This window comes from Ammospiza caudacuta, chromosome 19, assembly GCF_027887145.1.
Source record: "Ammospiza caudacuta isolate bAmmCau1 chromosome 19, bAmmCau1.pri, whole genome shotgun sequence".
NCBI lineage: Eukaryota > Metazoa > Chordata > Aves > Passeriformes > Passerellidae > Ammospiza > Ammospiza caudacuta.
The window spans coordinates 1,066,014-1,088,619 of NC_080611.1; the positions used below are offsets into that span (position 1 = coordinate 1,066,014).

Consider the following 22,606-nt stretch of genomic DNA (forward strand, 5'->3'; position numbering starts at 1 on the left):
CAGCCAGGGACCCGCTCCCAAGGCTGTTGCCATGGCCACCAGGGCTGGGACCAGCTGGGATGCTCGGTTTCCATGGGCCAGGGTTCAGGAATGGGATTCCCCAATTTCCTGCTCCCGCTAAAACTGTGCTGCCCTCGCTGCCCTCCCGCCTCCCATGGAAAGCACAAAAGGCAAAGATCCTGGCCTGGGATAAGAACAATTTATTGGTAACAGCAACGAGATAAGGAACAAACGGAACAGAAACAATATTGATAACAGAAGGGAAAAATAAAACTTGGACAGGGAAAACTACAACACAACTTCCTGGCTCTTCCCAACAACATATATCGCCCACATGGAAAGGACACCCTTCTCCTCAGGGAGAGAGAGAGTCCCTTTCCTGCCCCTGGCAATGACCTGAGGTGGGAGTAAATGTAATGACATGTCCATGGCCTTGAGGGTGTCATTGACAGGGGAAGGAATAGGGACAGGGGTCTTCCCAGCATGGATCACAAGGAACATGGGTCACCCGGGCTCTTCCAAACATGGTTTTCTCATAGGGAACGAAGCTGGAGCTGTGCCTGAAGCTGTTCCTGCAGCTGGGGTATTTGCAGCTTCCCTTACCGGTGCCTCCGTTGGTGTCTGGTCAAGTCAGAGCTGCTGGTGAACCTCTTCCCACATGTGGTGCACTGTTAGGGCCTCTCCACCGTGTGGATGCATAGGTAGGTGACAAGGTGGGAGTTTCTCTTGAAGCCCTTCCCACACTCAGGGCAGCGGAAGGACCTCTCATCTGTGTGAATCCACTCATGCAGGAAGAGATTTGAGCTGCTCTGAAACCTCTTCGCACAGGTGGGGCACTTGTAGCGCCTCTCCCCAGTGTGGATACACTGGTGCCTGATGAGGTTGGAGTTATTCTTGAAGCCTTTCCCACACTCAGGGCAGCAAAAGGGCTTCTCCTCTGTGTGAATCTGCTGCTGCTGGAGGAGATTGGAGCTTCTCAGAAACCTCTTCCCACACTCGGGACACTTGCAGGGCCTCTCCCCAGTGTGGATGCGTTGGTGGTTGACGAGAGCAGAGCTGCAGCTGAAGCCCTTCCCATTCTCCCCACACTTGTAGGGCCATTCCCCAGTGTGGATCATCTGGTGGCTGATCAGGGTGCTGCTCTGCCTGAAGCTCTTCCCACGTTCCAAGCACTTGTAGGGTTTCTCCCCATTGTAAAGCTACTCCTGGGCCACCAGCTCTGAGCTCTGGAAGGAGCTCTGCCCACCTTCCTGGCACTGGATGAGTCTTTTCTCCTTAGAGCATACTGGGCTGGGCTTGGAGCCCCTCCTGCTGCAGGATCTCTGGGACTTGTCCTCCCTGTTCAAATTCTGCACCGTGGAGCCACTCAAAAGAGCCTCTTCCATGAGGTTCTGCTGTGGGGATTTGTCCTCGCTGGTCTCCATCCTCAGCTTCTTGTCCGGGGGAAGAAGGACGAGGATGGGATTTGCCTCCGTGCCAGAGGGAAGGGGAAGGAGATCCCCCCAGTGCATCCCTGGCAGGATGGGGTTGTCCTGCAGCCAGGGGCCATGCTGGGCTGGGAGATTGAGCAGGAGAGAGGGGAAAAGGGGCACTGACTTCCTCCTCACCTGCCTGGGTATCCTGGGACATCTTCCTCTTCCTTGAAGCCACTTCCTCCATCTGGCAAAGGTTTGGGGATTGGAAATCCTGTTTTTGGAGGAAAATAACAGATGGGCACATTGTTTTTTGTACTGGGTTGAAGGCAACCCTGGGAAAGGGTCTAAGCCAGAATTACAATTTGATTAGAAAATTAAGATCAGGGCAATGATACAGAAACATTGCCTTAAACTGACAGTCAGGAAATAATTTGACACTCAGGTCAGGGTGGTGGCAGCAGTCCCATTAAATGGTGGCTTCAGTCCTGTTGGAGAGATTAACGTGATTCTGTCGAAGCAGTGATCTTGTAGAAGGGTCTGGTCTTCCTCTGAAGGTCCAGTAGTGGTTCTGCAGCTCTTGTCCTCTGGGAATCCAGTAGGCAAGCTGCTCCTGGTGTTGCCAGCCTCAGCTTATATCCAGGTAGGAATGCTTGGATCCTCCCCCTGGGCGGAGCATCCCACAATGGGATGATGGAATTTTATCAGTCCTGCAGTGACACTCAATGGTCCATTAGCAGAAGATATCTCCCCTGGAGGGCGTTATCAGGGGTGAGTCATGCAAGAGATAAAGAACACTGCCCCACCTGTTTATAGCAGTTGATGAAGATGGGGATTGAAAACATGCATTTGGTTACATCTTGCATTGCAACCTGAAACAGTGGGGTAATCCCTGCTCAGGGGGTGAACACCACCCCCCTTACCCAAACTGGCTCAAGTGTAAAACCCCCACCCTGGGAAGGCCACACACACAGGGGACAATGTCACACTTGGCCTGCTGCAGGGGAGGTCTCTGCCCCTGTCACTCCCTTGCTCTCTCCTCTTCTTTATCTTTCCACCTCTCTCTCTACCTCACATTTACTGTTTAATAACATCCATTTTGGATTTGGTCTCGTTAGCACCTAATTTGTGCAGAGGCATCTCTCTAACAATTTTCTTGACTGTATTGCAATATTATTTTGGCACAGTGAATTCACGGCACTGTTGTCTGAACCCAAGTGCCTTTGTCAAGTGCATGGTTCCCTTCTCTGAGGAGGTTGTGGTTCTTTCTGGAAGAAGTCTTGGAAACTTTGAAACACTCCCTCCTTCCTCCTTGGGAACTTATGGGAGAACTGATGAGGAAAATGGCTGTTGTGGGTGGCCACTGGAAAAAAAAATTTTGTTGTCCTTCCTTGAAAAGTTGGTTAAAATCACTGGAGTAAAGGGAGCAAATTATAGCAGTGAGACTGACAGGGTTCATTCACCCCACGGTGAGGAGCACAAGGCTGCTGAAAGTCCCATTAGAAGCCCAGCTCAAGTAGCTAAATTCCCAAATAACTCCAGCCAAAGGTCTCCAGGAGGATTCTTTTGGGGAGTGTTCAGAGCCCGCAGATCCTGGGCTCGAGCCCCGGATATCTCTTGGCTCCCCAAGAGGAGCTTTTTCGGAGGTGAGGAGCCGCGATCACCCTCGGGAGGGTCCTTGGTGGTCCATGTGGGGATGGCCCAGTACCGACAGGGCGGGACATTGGTTTTGGGGATCCCCGTGAGAGCCGGGGCTGTGGAACGGGGGACCCCCGGGGCAGGGAGAGGGGAAGGGGCGATACCGGAGCTGGGGGACCCCCGGCAGACAGGAGATGAGGCGGGGACGGGACCCCTGACCCTGACAGGGGTGTCCTGGGGTGACTTCATGATGCTCGTACCCCATCGGTCTGTTCAGGCCAGAAATGAGTTCTGCGCCTTGAAGGCTGGTTCTGAAGGCAAAGGGGAGGAGGAAGAAGCTGCAGTTTGTTTTCATACACTTCATTTACTCCTCCACATTCCAGCTCCTGGATGGACAGGATGGACAGACAGACAGTGGTATGGAGCTCTCCTTTGCTTTTAGTTAGTTTTTAGCTCGCTGAGGCAGAGAAGTTCCCTGGACTGTGATTTTTCTTTTTCTTTGGAGCTGTTTAAATCTGCTCTGTACTGAACACCCAGAACACCACTGGCACCTTGCACCTGTGGCCCACCTGGCAGAGCCTGGGCCCTGGCATTTCCAGCAGGAGAGGGACTGATAAGAGACTGATAAGAGACTGATAAGTGACTGAGTGAGCCGAGCTGAGCTACTGCCCACAGAGGGACTTTCTGAGTTTTTCATCTCTTTTGGAGCGGCAAGAGGTCTTGTTGCTTAATATTGTTCATTTGTTTGGCTGTTGAATGCTTTGCCTGTAAAATGAACAGGTTTTTTGCACTTTTCTCCAGGGAAATATTTTCCCAAACTGGCTGGGGGTTGGGCTACTGAAATCTGCTTTCTAGAGGAAACCCCTTTTGGAGCTTTTCAACCAAATTTGCCCTAAACCAGTACAGGGTAGTGGAAAGAAGGGGGAGCCCCAAGTGACTGGATTGAGGGGAGGCTGGAGAGGGGGACCTTGGGACCCCAGAACCTCCCAGAATCCCTAAGCAGGACCCTGGAGAAGAAGGATCCCCAGGACCCATGGGATCCCCACCAGCCCTGAGATGCAGGACCACCAGAACCCGAGAGGGATGAGAGTGGAAATGGGAAACTCCTGGTGGCTTTTTTTGATTCACTTGATTTTTGGACATCAGGTGACTTCTAGATATGGACTTGGGCAAGAGGAATCCCCAACTGAAGGCATTCACACCTTGCTTTTCCCCAAACCAAGATTTTCTACAAACCATCCCACTGTGACATCCCCCCTGTCCTGCTCTGGGTGAGCTCAGTCCCAAACCTGACCCTGATCCTGGTTTCAATCTCACTCCATGTTTAGACACACTCACAGTTCTGTATTTACTCACATCCCAGTGCCAGACTTATCTAGCCCCAGACCCAATCCCAGCCCCAGGCCTAAAGCCAATCCCATGTCTAACCATAACCCTAATCCCAGCTCTAATCCATATCTCAGCCCCAACTCCAACCCAGCCCCAATTCCAGCCCCTTCCTAAATCCTCAGCCCCAAACCAAATCCCAGGTTCAGCCCTTCTGGTGGTTTGCGGGTGTCTGTGTCCCTTTGACCCCAACGATGTTTGGGTGGGGTCACAGCAGGGCTGAGAGGGACAGAGACCCCCCGGCCTCCCCAGGTGTGAGAAGGTTGGAGAGCCCCCCCAGGCCCGAGCACCCTCAGCGGTGAGAGGGACACAGAGCCCCTGGTCCCCAGCCCTGCACAGGCATTGCCTGAGGCCAGAGGGATGGAGACCCCCCGAGCATCCCCCAGGGTGAGGGGACCCCCAAGCATTCCCTGGGCTAAGAGAGACAGAGACTGCCCCGAGCACCCCCGGCAGAGGGGTGAGAGGGAGGGAGACCCCCCAGGCATTTCCTGGGGTGAGAATGATGGAGATCCCCTGGGGAATGGCCTGGGATGAGAGGGACAGGGAGACCCCCTGGGGAATGGCCTGGAGTGACATGAAAAGGGACAACCCTCCCAAGCCCCTCCCAAGCATCCCCCAGGGTGAGAGGCACAGAGACCCTTTGAGCATCCCCAGGGTACTGGACAAAATAAACTTGGCAGAAATGAAACTCTACTCTGCATAAAATACTTTGATGAATATTTGCTCTTCCCACAAAGTCACATGTGATGAAAAAGCAAACAAATCCCAAACGCAAATAAACAGAAAATAGAAGCAATTCTGTGGCAATTCTAAGTTTCATCAGTTCCTGCACAGCTGCAGCTCAGCTGCTGGCAGGTCCTGATAAAAGAAAAATGGAAATTTGGCCCAATACAGATTATTAAAAGGAAGGGAAAGCTCTCTGTAGCTGTCACAAAGGTGACAGAGAAAAAGAGAAAAATGATTCGCACATTTGGCAAAGAACCCAAGCCTGGGAATTCAGTAGATATTCAGGAACTTAGGTACTTGAGCTGGGCTTCTTGTGGGACTTTTAGCCACCTTGTGTTCCTCACCGTGGGGTGAATGAATCTTGTCAGTCTCACTGCTATCATTTCTCCCTTTCCTCCAGTGATTTTAACCAAATTTCAAGGAAAGAAAAAAAAATATTTTCTTTCTACTGGCCACCCACAACAGCCATTTTCCTCATCAGTTCTCCCATAAGTCACTCAGAGGAAGCTGTGTTCAAGTTTCCAAGAGTTCCTCCAGCGAGAGCCACAACCTCCTCAGAGGAGGGAACCATGCTGTTGTCAAAGGCACTTGGGGTAAGAGAACAGTGCCCTGAACTCACTATGCCAAAATAATGTTGCAATCTGGTTAAGAAAATTGTTAGAGAGATGCCTCTGCACAAATTAAGGTGCTAACGAGACCAAATCCAAAGTGGATTTTATTGAACAGCAAATGTGAGGTAGAGAGAGAGATGGAAAGAAAGAGAAAAGGAGGGACAGCAAGGGAGTGACAGGAACAGAGACCTCCCATGGGGCAGGGCAAGTGTGACATTGTCCCCTGTGTGTGTGGCCTTCCTGGGGTGGGGGTTTTACACTTGAGCCAGTTTGGGTAAGGGGGGGTGGTGTTCACCCCCTGAGCAGGGATTACCCCACTGTGTCAGGTTGCAATGTAAGATGTAACCAAATGCATGTTTTCAATCCCCATCTTCATCAACTGCTATAAACAGGTGGGGCAGTGTTCTTTATCTCTTGCATGACTCACCCCTGATAATGCCCTCCAGGGGAGATATCTTCTGCTAATGGGCCATTGAGTGTCACTGCAGGACTGATAAAATTCCATCATCCCATTGTGGGATGCTCCGCCCAGGGCGAGGATCCAAGCATTCCTGCCTGCATATAAGCTGAGGCTGGCAACACCAGGAGCAGCTTGCCTACTGGATTCCCAGAGGACAAGAGCTGCAGAACCACTACTGGACCTTCAGAGGAAGACCAGACCCTTCTACAAGATCACTGCTTCGACAGAATCACGTTAATCTCTCCAACAGGACTGAAGCCACCATTTAATGGGACTGCTGCCACCACCCTGACCTGAGTGTCAGATTATTTCCTGACTGTCAGTTTAAGGCAATGTTTCTGTATCATTGCCCTGATCTTAATTTTCTAATCAAATTGTAATTCTGGCTTAGACCCTTTCCCAGGGTTGCCTTCAACCCAGTACAAAAAACAATGTGCCCATCTGTTATTTTCCTCCAAAAACAGGATTTCCAATCCCCAAACCTTTGCCAGATGGAGGAAGTGGCTTCAAGGAAGAGGAAGATGTCCCAGGATACCCAGGCAGGTGAGGAGGAAGTCAGTGCCCCTTTTCCCCTCTCTCCTGCTCAATCTCCCAGCCCAGCATGGCCCCTGGCTGCAGGACAACCCCATCCTGCCAGGGATGCACTGTGGGGATCTCCTTCCCCTTCCCTCTGGCACGGAGGCAAATCCCATCCTCGTCCTTCTTCCCCCGGACAAGAAGCTGAGGATGGAGACCAGCGAGGACAAATCCCCACAGCAGAACCTCATGGAAGAGGCTCTTTTGAGTGGCTCCACGGTGCAGAATTTGAACAGGGAGGACAAGTCCCAGAGATCCTGCAGCAGGAGGGGCTCCAAGCCCAGCCCAGTATGCTCTAAGGAGAAAAGACTCATCCAGTGCCAGGAAGGTGGGCAGAGCTCCTTCCAGAGCTCAGAGCTGGTGGCCCAGGAGTAGCTTTACAATGGGGAGAAACCCTACAAGTGCTTGGAACGTGGGAAGAGCTTCAGGCAGAGCAGCACCCTGATCAGCCACCAGATGATCCACACCGGGGAATGGCCCTACAAGTGTGGGGAGAATGGGAAGGGCTTCAGCTGCAGCTCTGCTCTCGTCAACCACCAACGCATCCACACTGGGGAGAGGCCCTGCAAGTGTCCCGAGTGTGGGAAGAGGTTTCGGATCAGCTCTGATCTCCTCCGCCACCAGCTGATTCACACCGAGGAGAGGCCCTTTCGCTGCTTTGACTGTGGGAAGGGCTTCAGCTGGTCCTCCCACTTCATCAGGCACTGACGCATCCACACTGGGGAGAGGCGCTACAAGTGCCCCACCGGTGGGATGAGGTTCAGGAGCAGCTCAAATCTCTTCCTGCATGAGTGAATTCACACAGATGAGAGGCCCTTCCACTGCCCTGAGTGTGGGAAGGGCTTCAGGCAAAAGTCCACACTCATCACCCACCGGTGCATCCACACTGGGGAGAGGCCCTATGAGTCTCCCCAGTGTGGGAAGAGGTTCACCAGCAGCTCTGACTTGACCAGACACCAGCGGAGGCACCGGTAAGGGAAGCACTGCCAAATCCCAAGCTGTAGGAACAGCTTCAGGCACAGCTCCAGCTTCATCCCGAGTTAGAGGGCCCACATTGGGAAGAGTCCCGGGGAACCATGTTCCCCATGATCCATGCTGGGAAGATACCTGTCCCTTTTCTTGCCCCTGCCGATGACATAAAGTGGGATTGAGGAACATGACGGTCTGGCCATGGATATGTCATTACATTCACTCCCACCTCAGGTCATTGCCAGGGGCAGGAAAAGGGACTCTCTCCCTCTCTCCCTAAGGAGAAGGGTGTCCTTTCCAGGAAGGGGAGATTGTGGCCAGGAAGACCCAGTGAGTTGTGTTGTAGTTTTCCCTGTCCAAGTTTTATTTTTCCCTTCTGTTATCAATATTGTTTCTGTTCTGTTTGTTCCTTATCTCGTTGCTTTTACCAATAAATTGTTCTTATCCCAGGCCAGGATCTTTGCCTTTTGTGCTTTCCATGGGAGGCAGGAGGGCAGCGAGGGCAGCACAGTTTTAGCGGGAGCAGGAAATTGGGGAATCCCATTCCTGAACCCTGGCCCATTGAAACCGAGCATCCCAGCTGGTCCCAGCCCTGGTGGCCATGGCAACAGCCTTGGGAGCGGGTCCCTGGCTGGGGCTGTGGGAACCTCTTCCCTCTGGGGCCCAGGGACAGGAGTGGAGGGAAGGGCTGCAGCTGAGTCGGGGCAGGCTCAGGTTGGATGTCAGGAAAAGGCTTTTGCCCAGAGGCTGCTGGGGCCCTGCCCAGGCTCCCCAGGGAAGGGTCCCAGCTCCAGGGCTCTCTGAGCTGCAGCAGCGTTTGGACAGCGCTGCCAGGCCCAGGCTGGCATTGTTGGGGTGTCCTGGGCAGGGCCAGCAGTTGGACTGGAGGATCCTGATGGGTCCCTCCCAGCTCAGCCAGTTCTGTGGTTCTGGGATCCCATGAGCCTGGGGATGGGGCTGCCAATGGTTGCCATGGCAACGGTCTCTGGCTGCAGGCCTGAGCTGGTGTCCATGGCAACCACCCCTGGCATGGGGTCTCCATGGAGCTGCCATGGAAACTGACCATAGCAACAGGGGGTTGGTGATGGTTGCCATGGAAACTGACCATAGCAACAGGGGCCTGGTGGGGGTTGCCATGGAAAATGACCATAGCAACAGGGGCCTGGTGATGGTTGCCATTGAAACTGACCATAGCAACAGGGAGCTGGCGGTGGTTTCCCTGGAAACTGACCATAATAACATGAGCCTGGTGATGGTTGCCATGCAATGGTGATGGTTGCCTGTGGCACTGCTGCCATTTTCTGCTGCTGCTGGGGTACTCAGGGCTCTGGCTGAGCAGCAAAGGTGACCCTGAGCCAGGAACTTTCCTTGGCTGCAGCAAAGCCTCGGCACGCAAAGCCCTTCCTGGCGCTGTGCCCTGTGCCAGGAAGAATTGTGCCAGTGGAGCTGACCCGAAATTCCTTCTCCCAGGCAGCTTTAGGACATGCAACACAGAGAAGCCAGAGCTCACTCTCAGCTCTGCACAGCCCTCCAGCAGAATCCTGAGTGTGAAGCAGCCTGGGAACAGGGTTTAGTGTCAGGGGAGGGGAACTCAGAGCCCTTTTCTGCCCTGTGGGCTGGTGCTCTGCATTTCCAATGGCCCTGCAGCTGCAAAGGGGCCTTTCTGGCTCAGCTGAGAACAGTTCTGCTGAGAGCCTGTCCTAAACCTGCTTCTCCTGCAAATGTGCCCCAGGAATCCTCATTGCAGCCCCAGGTCTTGTGTGAGTGCAGGTGTGACAACTGATGGAACAGCTCTGCTGGGGGAGGAGTTTTTTTTCTTGATTTGGTTGGTTTTTTGGGTTTTTTTTTTGTTGCTTTAGCTTGATTTGTTTTTCATTCTTTCTTCTGTTTTAGTTGGTTTGTTTGTGTTGTTGTTGTTGTTGTTTTGGTTTGTTAGGTTGGTTAGGGTGCTGGGGTTTCTTTTGTTTTGATATGGTTCTGTTTGGTTTTTGTTGGGGGTTTTTTTTTTTTTTTTTTTTTTTTTTTTTGTATTTTATGGTACTTATGGTTTTGGGGTTTTTTAAAATTATCTCTTCCTAGAAGTTCTGGGCAGAGTTCTGTAACTGTGTCTGACACTTGTCTGGGGCACTGTGCAGGTGGCCAGGGGGACCTTCCCCAAGCTGTGTACAGAGGAATCCACATCAGCCCAGGCCGGGGTGGGCAGTGGCCGCTCAGTTCCATGGACTGGACGCGGCTCTGGACACTTCTCTTGGAGTGACTGCAGGGAGGGAACGCTGGGGCTGTCACCGCTGGCGTGTCACACACAGGAGACACTGGGGCTGTCACCGCTGGGGTGTGACACACACAGGGCAATGCTGGGGCTGTCACTGCTGGGGTGTCACACACACACAGGGGAACGCTGGGGCTGTCACCGCTGGGGTGTCACACACAGGGAAATTCTGGGGCTGTCACTGCTGGGGTGTCACACACAGGGGAACACTGGGGCTGTCACCGCTAGGGTGTCACACACACACAGGGCAACACTGGGGCTGTCACCGCTGGGGTGTCACACACACACAGGGCAACACTGGGGCTGTCACCGCTGGGGTGTCACAAACAGTGGAACACTGGGGCTGCCCCGCTCCTGCCCTGTCCCCAACAGCTCTGCCAGCACCTCGAGGGGACACAAAGGCTTAGCCAAAGGGAGAGAATTGCACAAGGGGCTGAGCTGGCAGGGGCCCATTGGGATCAGCCAGTCCAGCCCCTGGCCCTGCACAGATCCCCCAACAATCGCAGCCTGGGCAGCTCTGGGAGCGGTGTCCAAAGGCCTCTGGAGCTCTGGCAGCCTTGGGGCTGTGCCCATTCCCTGGGGAGCCTGGGCAGTGCCCGAGCCCCCTCTGGGGGAAGAAGCTTTTGCTGATCTCCAGCCCCGCCCTGCTCTGGCCCAGCTCCAGCCGTTCCCTTGGGTCCTGTCCCTGCTCGCCTGGGCAGAGATCAGAGCTTGCCCAGAGAAGCTGTGGCTGCCCCTGGATCCCTGGCAGTGTCCAAGGCCAGGTTGGACAGGGCTTGGGGCAGCCTGGGATAGTGGAAGGTGTCCCTGCCCACCGCAGGAGGTGAAATGAGATGAACTTTAAGGTCTCTTTCAAGCCAAGCCATTCTGTGATTCTGTGATTTTGGGAGAGATGCTGAAGCTCTGGCTCAGCTTTATCTCACCCAATGTCTGGACCCAGCAGCAGCCATGGGTGGGATCATCTCCTCCTCCCTCTTCCTGTGTCTGGAACTCATCCAAGGGCAGCAACTGAATAATGTCCCTCATGGGCAGGGGATGCTCCTGGCACTGACCCTGGCATGGCTCAGGGCTCAGCTTTCCTCCATCAATTCCACTTCAGGGCTTTACTCTGCTGGGAAGGTGTTAGTGGGTCAAGAGCAGCACAATCCAGAGAATTGGAGGATGGCTTTATGTTGGTAATTCTGGGAATGGGTTTCTCTGGCAGGATGCTGGATGTAGATTTCTTGGCTGTTTAGGTGGCCTGGAAAGGCCCAGGGATGGCCTTGAAGAGCTGACGCTTCAAAGGACGAGAAGAGACTTCAGATCTTTTCTCGGTCTCGGTGTTTATTAATTGTTTATCTAAAAGATTTTCTTTCGGCCCAACAGAGGTCTGCACAGCAAGTCAGCCATGGGCACACTGAGAGCCCCCGGGGCGGTCACCTATCTTTATACTCCAAGTTACGTACACAATATTTATCATTTTTCCCCAATACCTTCTACCCTTATTACCCGGTGCACTTCTAGTAATAACCAATCCCAAAGTGCCAACATCACCACAGAAGATGGAGGCCAAGAAGAAGAAGAAGAAGAACAGGACACGCCCCAATTCCTCCATCTTACTTCTTTAGACACCCCTGTACAGAAATCCTAAACCCTGTGTCTTACACTCTAATTAACTTATCCCTTCACCATTCACCCAGTGAAATCCTCCCATCCTCATACAGGCGTCGTCTCCTGTGTAGGATCAAAGTCCAGCCACCAGACACTTCTGACAGCATTCCAGGACTCCCGAGGCCCCCAAGGGTGGTGTCGGCCACTCTGCACATCAGTCCTGAGGTGCTGAGATCCCACAGCTGGACACCAGGGATTTCTGCCCTCCTTTCTTGGGAGAGTTTGGGTTTCTCGTGTTGGTGCTGTTTCACAGCTCCCACCATCCCTGCTCCTTTCATTGACACTTCATTCCAGCTTCCCAATATCCTTTCTGAGGGGGAAGAAAGGAACATCCATGGCAGCACCCCTTGGCTGCCTGGGGCTCCAGCTGCTCCTGGAGCTGCAGCATGTCTGGCACAGCCACTCTCAGTGGGGCTGGGCCTTGGTTCAGGCCCCACAGTCCCTGTCAGTGCCCACTCCCCGCTGGGCTCACGCTCTGGCCATGTGGGGCTGCTGAAGGCTCAGAGGCTCTGGCTGAGCACTCCCAGCTCTGCAGCTCCTGACTCATCCCAGGGATGGGGTCCCGCAGCCCTGGTCGGGGCCGTGTTGCCCACGGGGCCCTGGTTTGGGGTGGCCACGGGTACCTGCTGCTCCTCCCCCCTCAGCAGCCCCACAGCAGAAGGGTCCTCTGGGAGCCCAGGCAGTGAATTCAGCTGTGCCATTCCCTCTGTGTCCACAGCAGCTCTCCCAAAAGTCCTTTGGGCTCCCTGAAATCCTGTCTCCTGAACTGATCCATGCCAGGGAGTCCCAGGGCCTCTGGGCCAGTCCCAGTGGGTGTTTTTGCCATTCCCAGCCATGCTCACTTCAGCTGCTGATGTGCTCAGGCCTGAGTGGCAGCCCTCAGCCAGAGCTGGCTTACAGGACAAACCCTGGGCATTATGGACTGACACCATCAGTTTTAGTTAGCTAAAAATAGATGTCCCAGATGCTTCTGCCAGCTGTTTAACACCAAACCAGCTGCTTTGCAGACTTTCACATAATCTTGTGTAGCTACCTGCAAGAAATGTATTATTTAAAGAAATTTTCCCAACTGACATGAATAGAGGCTTGTAGGATATTTTACGGGAAACCCTCCAAGCTGAGGATTGGGCTCTGGCAAAGCCCCGGCCTGTTCTGCTCAGGAAAAGTGTCATGAGACCCAGGAGTTTATGTGTGTCCTAGGGTGATGTTATGATTCTTGTATCCTTAGTCATTGTTTGGTTTATGCTGGATATTATGTTCTGTACCTTCAAAACTGGCTCTGTAGAGCAAAGTTTTTGTGGGGCACGGAGGTTCAGGGACAACACACCATGACCAACATGATCCAGTGAAGCCAAATTTATTGTCCCTAAAACGACTCTATTTAAAATAAATCTCTACTGTCCACATGTCTCTAGCTAATACATGATTCATTAATCCTAGCTGTTCACACGTCTAAATTAGAATGCTGATTGGATCACCTGATTATTCACGCGTTTCGCTGTGGTCGTCTGGCCCACCCATGGCTCACTTTTTTCTGACTTTCCCAAACTTGCTGACAAACTTGCTTAGTCCTGATCATTCTTCTTCTTGTATCTCTTTCAAGGATATACCGACCCCATTTCTGAATATGTCCATTATTCATTACTTGTGTACGTGACCATTGTCCATCAGTACAAGCAGGCTGAATTGTGCATCGGCAGAATGTGGCCATTGTCTAACAAAAACACCTCAATCTGCAAAAAACTCTCAACAGTTCCCCAGTTTTGTTTTTGCACAAGCCAGACTGATTTAAAAGCACGGTCAATTACTTTTTGCACATGGCATAGTAAGCAAGGCACTATAAGCAGAATTGAAAAAAGAATACAAAGCCAATAATACATAAAATTATTTATTAATTACATAGCCAAGAATACATAATGCCAAAGCGTACTAAGTCCTTGAGCCAGCCTGTTATTCCCCAGGATTTTAGCCACTCATCAAAAGAATTCTCAACAACTGTCAGCTTTTTCATATTCTCTTTAAGCAATGACAGTTTCTTGTCAATAGATTCAGAGTGGTCAGAGAGATTCATGCTACACATCCCTTCAAAATCTTCACACCCATCTCCTTGTGCTAGCAACAACAAATCTATAGCAGCCCTATCCTGTAACACAGCATGGCATATCCTACCTACATCAGTGGTAAGCTCATTCAGTATTGCAGATGTAATGTTAATTTGTTTTCCTGTCCAACAAGCCAATCGTTTGAATTATGTAAGGGCCTTTGATGAAGCTAATCCTGGTGTAAAAAGTGATGCCAATTTAACCGAAGGCCAATTCCACAATTCTACGTTATCCTTGAAGTCTGAGCCTAAAAGATGCACGCTACATTTTGGACGCTGGAATTTGTGCCTGATGTCAAGCATCTGTTGAATGCTAGGGGCAAACAGTGTCAATTTCCCAAACTAGCATGGTCCTCCTAATGCTTTCTGAGGAATTGCAGGCCAAGCTTTATCTCCACCAAAGAGAAACAGAAGTAGAAAAAAGTTATTCCAGAAGCTATTGTAGAAGGGACTTTTCTCTCCAATGATGTAGAAGCTTTTCCTGTAGTAACTAATGCTGCAAATAGAGTTTGAAAACCTTTCAGTTGGAAGATTTTAGAAAAGTTGAGAGCAGCAATTACACAATTTGGTTGAAAATCCCAACTTGCACAGTCACTTCTGCAGTATATTTTTCCATCTAACACATTAATTCCAGCTGATGTGCATAGCCTAATAAGACTTATAATGCCACCCCATCATCAGGTGATGTTTCATAAAAGCTGGGAGGAAAAGTGTGCTCAAGAAGCAGCAAGACCTAGAGGGCAGGGTGATCCTCTGTATGGTTTAACAGCACAACAGTTACTTGGCAAGGGGCCCTGGGCTACTGCCACTGCCCAGGCTAGGAGCATTGATCAAGTGTTACAGATGAGCCAACAACTAGCATCTAATGCTATCCTTGCACTTCCAGATAAGTTACACACTATGTCTTTTACACAGATTTGTCAAAGAAAGAATGAAGACTTTGATAAATTTGTAGACAAATGGCATGAAGCTATCTATAATCATTCTGATTTAAATTCAGACACAAAGATAAAATTGTATGGACTTTGGGATCATTACTCCATTCCAAATGGTTTTCCCTTCAGTCACAAGAGCCTTCCATCTTTTCTAAAAATTGCCTGCTGAAACTCTTCTGCTCCCTTCCAAATCAGTTCACTACTCCAGCATAACCCTTGAAGCATGGACAGATGACTCATCAACTAATTATAGCAGAAAAGAAGGATATTTATTGCAGCCCTGGACACATGTGAACTAGTTTCCAAAGACACGTGCAAGGAGTTGCAGACTCCTGCTCTCTATTTCTGCAGAAAAGGTTTCACATTAGGTTTCTAAGGACCCATAATACATAATTATTACCTGCCTGCTTTGCATTTTTATCAGCTGAATATCTATTACAGCTGTGCAATTGTACTCCCTTAACTGGGTTGGTGGGATTTTGAAATGAGGGAATGGTTGTATGGGAGGAAGAAAGCCGTCTTCCTCATGGTGAACTCTTCTCCCATGGCCAGTTGGCAAGACCTTGTGACCTGCTGCCTATGGTCCAAGCCTCTCCTAACTGTTCAATTATTCTTAAGGCAAGGTATTTCTATGGTCTCTGCTTATTCACAATTGCTTCCTCCATCCCTGTCACTCCTATGCTTTATGTTCCTAATATATTTGGTACTCTTTAACTAAGGGATGCGATTTCTGCTAGCTATATTACTAACTTAGCTTCTTACCTCATTTGAAAATCTTAACTAAAACATGCAATCTTCTACTATCCCAATTCTATTCCCAGCTGGCCCCTTGACTCATCTGCACTTTTTAATTATCCTCATTACACTTTCAGCTAACCCCTTGACTCACCTCAGGCACATCCCCGACTGCCTCTCTCCCAGCAGCTCAGAGCTGCATTACACAGCGCTTGCTGTGCACCACAGAGCACAAAGCAGGCTGGCCTGGTGGGCCTGAATATTTCTGCCAAACACTCTGCATCTCACACCTTTGCTCTGGCTCAGTGCAGAACTGCAGGATTGCAGGCGCTTCCTCCCAGAGCTGCGTGAGGCGCTGGCTCCTGCAGATGTGCCCTGCCAAGCTGTCCCTGCTTCATACTTACCTCCCTTCCCCTGGCACAAGTGCCGGGCCTAAGGGAGGCTGCCCTGTGCTCCACCCTGCCAAGCAGCCCGGCTCCCTGCCCCGGTGCCCAGAGTGCTGCACACACTGCTGGCCTTTGCCAGGAGTTGCAGGGCAGAGGCAGAAGAGGAGGAATCCTCAGCCGGCCCAGCCAGCCCACGGCTGCCCTTGGCCTTTCTCTGCTCCTGGGCACGCTCCAGACGGCCATGGCCTCCAGGCCGGGCTGTGCCCAGCACGGCTGCGCTTCCCCTCGGCAGCAGCCAGCTGCCACCTGGGCTCTGAGAGCAGAGGATTCGCCCACTCCCAGCAAGAGGCACCCAGGGCCCGGCTGCTGCCTCTTGCAGCTCCAAGGGCCTCCTTCCAGCCTGCCTCTGCCGGGGCTCAGGCTGCTCCGGCCTCTGCCGGGGCTCTGCTGGGGCTCCAGCCCGGGCAAGGCCGGGCCCGCTCTCACCTCACAGGCGCTGACAGCTCTGCACCACAGGAGACCTTCCTGAGCACCCTCTCTGATCTTTCTGCTTTCTCACTTGAGCAAGGCTCTCCTCCAGCCAAAGAGATTATTGCATTTAGGGATACAAATCCAAGTGGCAGGAACCCCAAAGCTCTCCAGTCACAGCTGAAGGCCTGCATCTGCACAAGATGTTTGGGCTGCCTCATTCTTCCTTTGTTTTTGCCTTCAAATGCCATTGCCCTTTCTGCCTCAACTAGAAATATCACAGCTGTGCCATAACCAGCCAGCGGCTCATATTCCAAAGGCAGTGTGGTCTGGAGAGGATGAATGAAGAAGAAGAGCCCTCCTCACTTATGAAACCATACAAAAGAAGACATGAAATAAACAGGGCCAGGAGACTTCTTCTCCTTTTTAATGCCTTTATTAAAAGTGATCAGCTCAGGATTGGGCAGCTCGGCGGGACTGCAGTCTCCCATCGTGTCTCCCAGGGCGACTCAGAGGAGGAGGATAAGCACAGCTCTGTCCACTAGGGGCAGTGCTGGGGAATCACGTCCTCGTGGGAGCCTTTAGAGCGTGGTGTTCCCTTCAGATGTTACCCTTCCGGGCCCAGTCGGCTCAGTCTCACCGCCGGGGACGACTCCCATGGTCAGGGCGAGAGGGACTCCGAAGGTGTTCCACATCTCTGCAGGCTCAGCACTCGGCTCCTCACGTCCAGACATCACTCCAGTCTCTCAACTCTTATTTGGCTCGTTGTTTTTGGGGTTTTCTCTGTGCGTTTGGAGTCGGGGTCCCACACAGCATTCTGGTCCTGGAGTCACTTTGCATAGCCCCCCCCACCCTCTCAAGTCTCTTCACCCTTCTGGGAAAAGTACACCTTAGCCTCAGGCAAGGCTCTGCTAATACAAAAGGAGCGATTAGCCACAACGACCCCTGATTACAATAACAAAATGCGCAGAACTTTGGCAGCTACAGTGATCTGGCTGCCTTTTTGTAACTTTTTTCTCACAAAAAAAATGTTAACCGAATTTTTGTTCATAACAAGCCATATATGTGACTTAGCACCAAAAAGCCAATTGGTAATTCAGAAGGAAATGTTGAATTTTCTGAAGGGGTCAGAAGGAGGAGAATCTTCCAAATGAGTTGGTGTTTCAGAAACTTTATTAATTACAACTCTAATTTATAATTCTTTGCTACAAATCTCTTTAGCAACCCTACTCTACAATCCTATTCTAAATTGGTAACAGAGATAACATCTTGACATGATTGCTATGTTCTAGTCTCCCAGGGTTAGGGTCAGGGTTAGAGTTAGGCTTAGGTTTAGGCTTAGGCTTAGGTTTAGGCTTAGGGTTGGGGTTAGGGTAAGGGTTAGAGATAGGGGTAGGGTTTGGGTTTGGGTTAGCATTTAAGGTTAGGGTTAGGGTTTAGGGTTAGGGTTTAGGGTTAGGGTTATTCGTCTTCTTCACTGAGTTGATGAGTTGTGCCAGGATGAATGGTGGCTTGGCTGAAGTTACAAATGGATGTTGTCCACTGGAAAAAAAAATACAACAAAGAACAGTGAACCATTACTTTCCAAGCTCATTCCTTCAGGAACTCAGTCAGGATACATCAAGTTCCTGGAAAGACCCAGAAAGAGGAGCAATGGGACCATCTGCTCCCCAGTCATCCCCAATGTGCAAGACCTTGCCATCACAGGCCAACCTGGCCCAGAATCCCACTCATCTGTTTATTGTGATTTCTTCATCATGATGGGATTTTTGCCCTGCCAGTGCTCTAGAAATGGCACTTTCTGTCCCTGGGTTTTCTTCCTTTCAGGAAACTCCAATGACTCACATAGGCCCCTTCCTTTGAAAGACAGGCACTGTGCTGATTCCCACAGAGACAGAAAGCAGTGTCTGCCTTTCCATGCCCTGCCCCTCGTGTGCTGGATGGCACCTTCCTTCCCAGCAGGGCCAGCCCAGTGGCACTGGGCCCTGCAGTTCCTTCTCTGCCACACAACCTGGCAGTAACCCTGGCACAGTTCCCGTCTGCTTGAGCGTGCCAGGCAGCAGATGGGGCTGGGACAAGTCCCTCCCAGCTGTCCCTGTTTGCGTGGCAGAAACCTCTAAGGGTGGGCTGGGGGGCACCAACCAGGGCCCCTCAGAGGCTCACAGTGAGCCCCCCACAGCCCCTCCTGCCCACAGCCAAATCTCTGACCCCTAGGCTGGGACTGGCTTCCTTGGGTTCCTCCACCACCATTTCATGTCTCTGTGCCCTGCATTGCTCTACTTCAATTCTTTTGCCATTAGATAAAACTGAACACTCCACCAAATCACAAAAGAGGGCAACAGACACAGTCAGAGGACAGAGCACATCTCCTCTCAGGAAATGCAGAGGGAGCTGGAGTTATTCAGTTTTGTGAAGAACAGGCCCCAGGGAGACTTTATTGCCACTTTCCAAGACTTCAGAGCAGCTTTGAAGAAAGTGGGGGACATCTTTTTTAACAGGGCCGGTTACAATAGGATATGGACAAATATTTTTAAACACAAAGGGCATCTAATCAGAGTAGGTCTAAGGAAGAACTTGTTTACTCGGAGCATGGTGCCACCCTGGCACAGCTTGCCCCAAGAGCTTGTAGGAGACCCATCCCTGCAACCATTCCGGCTCCGGTGGCAAAGGGCTCTGAGTAACCTGATCTCTTTAAGGATGTCCCTGCTCATTGCAGGACACTTGCACCAGAGGACATTTACAGGGCCCTGCCAGCCCAGCCCAGTCTAGGATTCCTCACTGTTTTCATTTGAAGAGTAGCAAGAGTGGAGGTGAGGAGGAAGGGGGCTCATCTGATGCCTTGGGCTTGAGTGGAGGAGCCCATCCCTCAGAGCCTGTTTCACCTGCAGCCCCTTCACATTTTACCTGCAGGAGCTCCTTGGCAGACCAGCGCTGCTCCTCGTCTGTCTGCAGGCAGCAGCTCAGGAAGTCATGCAGGCCAGATGAAAATAGGTTGGGCTGCTGCAGCTTTTGTCTTCCTCCTGTGGCTATCAGGAGTTGAGGCTGGGGAAAAAGGAGACACCAGGCTCCACCTGCTTCTTTCCATCTGTCACTGCTCTCCCAGATCCCACTGATTAAGCTCCACTCTGCAGTGGCAGTTTCTGCCCTGGCACAGACCCAGAGATGACTTTCCTTTACCAACCAAACACCCAAACCCCGATGCAGCCACAGCCTCTCCAACATCCCACAGATCTTGCCTTGGCAGCTGATTTCATTGACTGACCTAGTTAGTGGGAACTACATCACCACAAGCACATTTCCTTCCCTGAGGATTCAGACCAGCTTGAGAGGCTTTTTGGAAGAAGGACTTTGCTATACTAACTCTACTGTATCCAAGGGTTAGTACATGGAAAGTATTTCTGCAGTGCTTCTTGGTCCCTTAAGCACCACTGCCACAAAACAAAACTCATCAAGCTTTTTGCTTTGTTCTTGAAAACAATGGGAATTGGAAGAAAAGAAAGGAAATCCACCAGGTATTCTTCAGGTAAGGAAACAAACATTTGGAATCTCATCTTCAACACAGACACATTAAGATGCCTGCATAAATGTACTGGGATGAAAATGCCTGCTTGAACACACAGGAACCTCCTGCAGCTCTGTCTCTCAGCAGTCTGAAAATTTCTGCTTTCCTTACATGGAAAAGAAAAACTTTTCATGGTCAAATCAGAAGGAGAGGTTCCATCCCTATGATCACCCTCTACTCATTTGGCTACTCAAGTCAATGCATGAATGGTAGGCCCATCCCAGAAAGTGCCAGGAAACAAATGGGAGGTTTTGGCAGGCTCTCCACATCACCAGGCTCTGGCTTGGTGATGGGCAGAATGTGGCTTGGGCTAGGAGAGAAACACGGTCACTGAGTGTTTCAGCAGCACTGCACAAGAAGCAGAAGAGACTCTGTGGCCTTTCCACCCTCATGCCCAGGTTTCAGGCACGTTTCCCAGGGAGAAGAAACTGCACAGGGGGTTAAGTTCCTCTCTAAAAACCAATGCCTTAGCAACTTTCTTGTGTTTGGGCTTCTTTTCTTCATTTCTGCAAATGTAACACCAGTTCTGAGAGGCTTGCCTTGTGGTTTGAGGGGCATCTTCACAGACAGACAAGTGGGAACAACTTGAAACCCAAAGCAAATGTTGCCTGAGAAGAGCTGGGGAGTGTTTACCTGTGGTGAGGCTTGAACTGTCTGGCAATCCCTTTCCATGATGTGCAGAAACATCCAGCTGCTCCCCAGAACTCAGTCCCTCTGGGCATGCAGGCCTCTGGAAACCCCTGACAATTCCAGCCTTTCTCCTGCCCAAGAGCATCTAACCTAAGCTGAGCTCCGGTTTCTTCAGCAAGGCCAAGGATGCTCACTTCCATGCAGCTGACAGTGTCCATGGAGCTCAGCAGGTCTTTCTGATACTCCTCAGGCCAAGGAATTACAGTGTAGATTGGCAAGACATCAGCTGATCCTTATCCAGCGTGGTTCATGTGGAACCAAGCTCTAACACGCTGACAAGTCAGAGGGAGAGAGCTCATTCTGCTTTTGCAAGATGGTATTTAGAAACATAAGACACTGACTTGGAACTATTCAAACCTCAATTTGCAGAATCCATCTCAAATAGACAAAAAGAACAATGGCAAGAGGCCTTGGAGTCTCCATAAAAATGCCCACCACTGTCATGATAACTCTGTACTCATGGCATTGAAATAGATGGTGACCAAAGAGACTTTGCCATTATCCTCTTTAAGCCAAAGGAGAATTTCAAAGCCGGAAATGGCAATGCGCCCCCCTTGTGTACAAATAATTGATGCGGCTTTCTGTCTTTTCCCCACATCACCAGATGTGACAAAGAGGGTTTTATCCTGACTCTCAGCTGAGCTCAGCCACTGGCCATGGTGGGGAGCTGGAGTCCTCCCTGTCATTAGAACTGTGCAGGCCAGGGATGGCCCTGCTCCTGTGGTAAAGAAACACAGCACTGGTGTCAACTGCCCACGCTGGATCCCAGCCCAGGCACCTGCCTGCAAGCTCATCAACTTTGTAAAGTACCCAGAAACAGCCAAGGCTTTGGCAAACAATTCTAACTGCAGTCAGAGAAAAACACATCCTACACTTATCCAGGCCACCCACACACATGAACTGAACAATGTACAGATGACTTGAAAGCCTGAAAGTTTTGAAGACCCACAGGATTTGGAAAAGATGCTACAGAATGGAAGAGAAGAGCTGTGTTTAAAAAATGAAAAAGCAAGCAGAACTGCTTGAGCATTGCTTTGATAGTAGGGTTTTTTTCTCTTTTTCTTTTTTGTTTACTTTTCTTTTTCCTCTTTTTCTTATGTTTTCTAGAAAATTGAAACTGGGAAGGTCTAACCTCCATTTCTCGGGATATTTATCACATGTCTGCCCTCTCCACTGAAAAATTATTATCCTTCAGAAACAGAGTTCCAACATGGTTCAAAAAACAAGTGAGAAATGTCAGGCATGGCTGGAGGCCAAAATGGCAGGTTTCTGAACTGGTTAGGTTTCTGAACTGCCCCTTCCCTTTCTGATACAACCAAAGCTACAGCAGATGCTGCTGTGCTGCAGGGGCATTTTTAGGAGGGGACCTTGGTGGAAGTGGTGCCAGCAGATGGCAATGGGATTTTGTCCAATGGCACACAGAACATGGGACAGGTGAGAAAGACAGTGGGATCAGTGAGTATTTGCTCCTTACCAAGACAGGAGTTGCATTCCAGGAAGGAACTTCTCGTTCCACCATTTCAATGCCCAAAATTCCCAAAGACCGTATGTCCACTTTGGGGCCACATGGTTGACCTGTCACCACTTCAGGTGCCAGCCACCCAGCAGTGCCGGCCACGGAGCTCCATCTACCCTGCTCAGGGCTGAGCTGAGCAAAGAGGCCAAAGTCAGCTGTGGAGAAAACAACAAACCGTGAAAGCCAGCTCCAATTAGGAAACCAAGCAACAGAATTCCCCACCCTCAGGCTCAGAATGTGCTCTTGGATCTCCTGGAGAACTGTCCACGCTCGATTTCCTTGGGGCTTTAGCCAAGGGAGTATGGAATTGGCCACTTCCAAAAAATCCCAGGTTTCTTAACGCTGCTCACAGCAGTGGACTTCATTCCCCTGAAGCTTTAGATTGTAGATCCCTCTGTCTAGAAGGGACACACACAGAGCAAGGCCACTCTTGACTGCTTGTGGTTCCTTATACCTCTGTGCACATTCCAACTGTGCCCTCAGCTCGCAGCAGGGGTCCCTGCACTGCCACCAGCA

At 50.9% G+C, this 22,606-nt stretch overlaps 2 pseudogenes; one reads left to right on the plus strand and one right to left on the minus strand.

The window, feature by feature from the left end:
- The window catches only part of LOC131566273 (zinc finger protein 501-like), a 457,422-nt pseudogene extending 449,638 nt beyond the window's left edge, over positions 1-7,784 (plus strand).
- On the minus strand, positions 600-1,424 carry LOC131566268 (gastrula zinc finger protein XlCGF9.1-like; annotated as a pseudogene).
- Positions 7,785-22,606: the final 14,822 nt, after the last annotated feature.